We start from the raw sequence: 5,757 nt of genomic DNA on the forward strand, positions 1-5,757 counted from the left end.
CTGCTTTCTGTGAGGTCTTTGAATAAGGCTCGCCAGCCCACTGGGTGATAAAAAGTTCATGATGTGGCCCCACGTTCAAAATGGTTGGACACCCCTGCCTTAGACATAGTCTGTGGGCCCCTTGGGGTCCATGGACCACCAGTTGAAAAACACTGGTTTAAACATTAGTAGAGGTTAATTAACTTAATGGCTAGCAAATTTCAAACCAATAAGGAGGTACTACGCCATAAATAGTATACAGTTAACTGTAACAGAGAGCCTGCGGCTCCCTCTTCCTTTGATATAAAAGCAGCCCAGCCAAGGAGCAGTACAGGCTAAGCAGGGTGCAGCAGCTGCAGGTTGCCGGTGCAACAGGCCAGTGAGGCCATTAGTAGACACCTGCAGGAAGCCAGCTGGCAGGAAGTTGGCAGGACCCTGGAAGCATATAAGCCAAGGTAGTTTCTCCATGGCTGCTGCAGGGGAAGGAGCTCCTGTCCAGGAAAGCCACCCAGGGGTGCTAGGCCGATTGCTTTTCTTCCTGTGAGAACAGTGAGGCTCGGGAAGCTCACAAGGAGCCCAGCTGAAAGGTATACTATATTAGTGAGGGGGGGAGGGGTTTCCTCTTAAAGGGGCAGAGGGCTGTTTTCCCTTTATGTTATGATATAGCCCGGGGGCTTATGATTATGTTGTGTTTATACTGGCGGTTTGGGTTGGGACTATAAGGGTGGTATACAGAGATCCCATTGGTGCATGGGGGCAGGCTCAAAGCTCAAGCTACTGTTGAACCCAGAGAAAGTCAGAGTGCAAGACTTCTGAGCCACGCAAGGGCCAGGGGCCCAGTGACTGGAAGGGATGAACCAGAGCTAGTGCCTCAAAGCTAGGTCCAACACAGTGGGCCGGGCTAGAAGGTCTAGCTGAACGTAAAGGGGCAGAGGCCAATGAGGCGGAAGCTGCAACAGAAGAACAATGATATTGTAACACGTGTGAAGCTTGGGGTGTGGTGTAGGGAAGGATTTGGAGCCACGCAATTAGCTCCTAAAGCTTTGGGTGCCCTGCAGGGCACAGTTGACCAGAAAGTCCTGGTAAGGAGGTTTGGACCAGAGGGGTCCGGTGAGGAGCCTGGGGAATAATACAAACCAGTAGGGTGCTGGGGAACCTTAGCAGGGGTTCAGTTGAATCAGGGCCACACAAAGGACTGAAGACAGCCTCCCTATTATTATCATTATTATACCATCAAACTGTGGCAAGTGAGAAGAGAAAGTGCCCTAAGGGTGGAGCAGGGCACAGTTGCAGAGCCACCAGGGAGCCTCACAGCCACCCCTGGGACCCAGACATGCTATATTAATCTATAGAGTTCATTGCAGCAAAAGGTCACATGACCAGAATTTGTAATAGGACTGGACTATTTTATGACCATTCATGCCATTTGTGGTTATTGATACAGTAATTAGAGTGATTAAACCTCAAGCTCATGGGTATGAGTTAACAGCTATAGGGAACAAGAAAACTATTTGCCATGTAATATCTAGCATTTTAGAGGAATCGGAGGAGGGCAAGTAGGGTTTTCATCTTTTTTTGAATAATCATTTTTGAATGGTCATGTATTAACCATGAGTGGAAGCAGGATACCAGAAGTGACGGAGCAAGTATGCCATGCCATTATGGCAATCCCATTGCAATACAGCCCAGACGAATATCACACATTGGAGGTAACTATAGGCTAACATATGTTATTTTAGACTTCATTATATAGCTAGATATAAAAGAAAATGATGGAACAAATCTCAGTTTCAGATTTGCCAACCATAGTATATAGGGGGAGGCTCATGCATGCATGAGGGGAAGGGTAGCCTTACTTTCTCAGGATGCTGCTGCCGCCACTGCTCAGTGTCAGCTCTCCTGTGGCCAGGATTCAGATACAGCATTTGGTGTTGCACTGCCCTGCCCAGCTCCTGTGGCTGGGCACAAGAGTGCAGGGTTTTCTTCACTGCTGCAAAGACTCCTGTGGGGAGAGGAAGGAAGCACTATTCCACTTATCCCATTTCTCCCCCCCTGCTCCCAAATACACTGATTGGTGCAGGGCTGCACTACCTAGCTGTTATGGTGGACAGGAACAGTAAGCACCCCTTCGTAGTCAGTGCCCAGGGTGGGTGTTCCCTCACTCCACCTTAGTTATGCTACCTCCCACCAGCCCTTCTCCGCCATCCCAGCCCTGTAACTCTTGTCCTGAGTGGCCCCCTCTTCCCTGTCCAGTCTAAGGCTGCGCAGCCCTATGTACCTTTGAGGAGAAGAGTAAGCAGCCTTGGCAGTCAGGCAACAGCCAGGACACAGCAGCAGCAACACATGGTTTGGGTAAGAGTGGAAAAGGAACTACAGAGCTTCCTGTGGACCATAAAGCCCTGATATGGCTCCCCAGAGGGCACTGACAAGTGCTCTCACTCAAATGCAAGGTGGCGCTGCCCGGCTCTCTCTGTCCCTGGATGCTTGTATTCCAGGTTTGTTGCAATACGACAACAGATCTTTAACACATATAGTGCATACTGTTTCTGGGATTTTTACAGATAGCTTAAAAAAAACAAACAAAAAAACCCGAATTTATGGGCAGGGGGTTTTAGTGTCTTTTTTCGTGGACTGCTTATAAATTTATGGGCAGCTGGTAACCCTGTTGTCAACCCAAGATTAAAACCAAAAGACTGCACTTCCCCTACCACAGACCAAATTCTGTTTCCCTGTTGGATTTACACCAACTTTACCAAAAACAGAACTTGCTCCCTAAAGTGTTCTGTTGCATTTTCTCTCCCTGAGGTCCTAGGGTTTAATGCTAGGAAGAACATACCCATGGAAGATCTGTTTTGTTTACAGAAGTACAGATCCATGTCTGAAATGACAAAATGACTCTAACCTCAGACTGCTCTTTTGTTCCAAAGATCCTTTTCAACACCAGAATCCACTTGAGTCCATCACTGTTCTTCTATAAAAGAATTTCTCTGGTCATGACCTCTTAGAAAAACTGATAGGTACATTAGTTTTCTGAGACAGCCTCAGTATCAAAAGCAAATAATGTTGTGAATTCTACAACATTGCTGGGCTTTCTCTCTCCCTCTCTCTGGGGTGCTATTAAATGCATACACATGGCTAATTGTGCACCATGGTATAATGAGGTGAGCTTTAGAAACTGCAGTTTTCCACTCCCTTCATCTGCAGGTGATGTCTGATGCCATGTATAGAATAACTAATGTGGCTGCAGAGTTCCCAGGATCATGTCACGATTCATTCATACTCAGACATCCTGGATGAGAAGCGATTGAGACAGTCCAGAAGCAGAGTGGAATGACTATTTGCAGAGGGTTTTTTTTTCCAAACATATTTTTCATTTCTCCAAATATCAATTCCGTTTCCCTTCCCCTCTCCCTTTTCTTTTTTCCTCTGTAGTGGATAATGACACTCATGAAAACCTGCTCTGGTTGCACTTGGACACTATGTAGCACCACAGGGACTTGGTCTATGATGGGACACCCCAGGTGGTACTGCAATACAGTTATAAACAATTTTGGATTCAGTGCAGATTTTGCCATTGATTTCAGAGGATCAGAATTTCCAAATTGATAAGTACACATACCTGGACAGAGTTACACCCATTTACACCAGCTAAGGATCTGACCCATTTTGGTTTGGGTCAAATGAAAAGCCTAAATTTTAGTTCTTTAGATTGCATTGGAGCCCAGATTTTCTGGAGCTAGTCTCAAGTTGCAAAACAGGAACCATACTTATTAAATGAAGGCCTCAGTTCAGCAAAACACTTAAGCATGTGAATAGTGCTGTTCAAATCAGTTAAGGTTATGGAGGTGCTTAAGTTCTTAGCTTGCCAGATTTGTGGAACCCACAAAGTAGCCTGAAACAAAGCCCAGTTACAAAGGAAAAGAAAAACATAGGGGAAAAGGTTGAACTACAGTTTGGAAAGAAGCAAAAATATTGGAGAAAATTCAGATAGATACTTTAAAGTGAACAAAGGGAAGATATAAAAATGAAGTGCTAATATAAGGAAAATCTGGCTGCAATCAGTCACTCATGCTGCTACAGATTCTTTAGAAGTAAAAGAAAGAATTTAAAAATGAGTGGGAAGGACCTACTGCACTCTTGACAGGATCAGGAAAAGAGGTTCCTGGAGCTGACTATAGCCAAAACTGGGATGACGGGTAGTGAGCCAATGCTTTTACTTTTTAGTTCACAAGCTACAGGTTTTCCTTAGACCACTCATCATTTCACTTGCCTTTCAGAAAAGTCCATTCTCCATCTCCGTCTTCATTTTAGTTAGTTTTTCTGCTGCCTGTTCTATAACCATCTTTCCATAAGCTACTAATCAACTACCCAGTCCCTACAACCGTTTCCTTTTTCCGACACTGTCTATGCAGTGCCCCATTTTTTAGACCAAGTGACCCAAAGAGAATGCTATCAGTGTATAGAGTGTCTGTGTAATGTCAGTGCACATGAAGAGGCTGCCCCAGTGAGCTTTCAATCTGGTTTAGGTTGGGACACTGTTATGGCTGAATACCCACTAGGTACCTGACCTACATGTTTTTGCAAATACATTCTCTGGATTAGAGAGTCTAACCTGGTCTCCTCCATTCACCTTTCCCTTTTAAATTAGCCTTTCCCCACCAAGATCTCAATTATATTTGAGCAAACAAGCAGATTGTGATACAGAGAGACTCAAAATAATTTTTAAATAAACATGTAAAGTCAGGATTGTAAATCCAGTATTTTGGACTAATAAAAAGTTGTCCAGTTTTAAGAAGTGAATGGAGTTCAGAATATTTGCAGAAAAAAGAATCAGGCCACTTGCTTAGTTTCCTAAATGGATACATAGGCATTCAAGTATCCATGCTCTTTTTTACATTTTGGCCCTCGATAAAAATTAAGGGTCTTAAGAAACTGGAAGCAAACTGTTAGCTGAGATAAACTATCACAGCAGCACTGACATCAAGAGAGTTATGTAAGTTTATACCAGCTGAGAAACTGCTTTGTACTATTATATTATGTATTTTTCCATCACTCTGAATTTTACCAGTTACATAGAATATTAAGCCTGAAATGTTAAGAAGCCTAGTGCATTTAGACACCAGATCCCAATAAATGTCAATGGGAGATGAGTCTAGATTTTCCTTAAGTTCTTTTGGATAATCATAAGCCAAGCCACTAAGACCCATAGAAGGATAAAGTGCTAGACTTCAGGAAGGCTGACTTCAGCGAGCTCGGGCGTTTAGTCAATGACGCACTGCAGAGTAAGAGATTTGGCGAGATGGGAGCCCAGGAAGGGTGGCTGTGCCTTAAGGAAACGATCCTTCGGGCACAGAGAGAGATGATCCCAATGCGGGGGAAAGGGGCCAAAAGGCTTCTTTGGCTGACCAGAGAAATCCAGAGCAGCCTAAGGGCAAAAGAGGGGGCATATAAGCAGTGGAACCAGGGAGAGATTACTGAAGAGGAGTATACCTCCTCAGCTCGCAGCTGTAGGGAGGCAGTTAGAAAGGCCAAAGCTACCATGGAGCTGAGGATAGCATCCCAAGTTAAACATAACAAAAAATTATTTTTCAGATATAGAGGGAGTAAAAGGAAGGCCCAGGGTGGAATAGGACCACTACTGAATGGGCAAAAGCAAATGGTGATAGACAGGGGGGACAAGGCTGAACTCCTCAATGAGTTCTTTGCCTCAGTCTTCCTAAACAAGGAGCAAGACAAGTCTCACAATGGGATTGTAGAGAGGCAACAGCTGGGCACCAG

The sequence above is a fragment of the Gavialis gangeticus genome, unplaced genomic scaffold, assembly GCF_001723915.1.
Source record: "Gavialis gangeticus isolate Ggan-Ray unplaced genomic scaffold, GavGan_comp1, whole genome shotgun sequence".
Lineage (NCBI taxonomy): Eukaryota > Metazoa > Chordata > Crocodylia > Gavialidae > Gavialis > Gavialis gangeticus.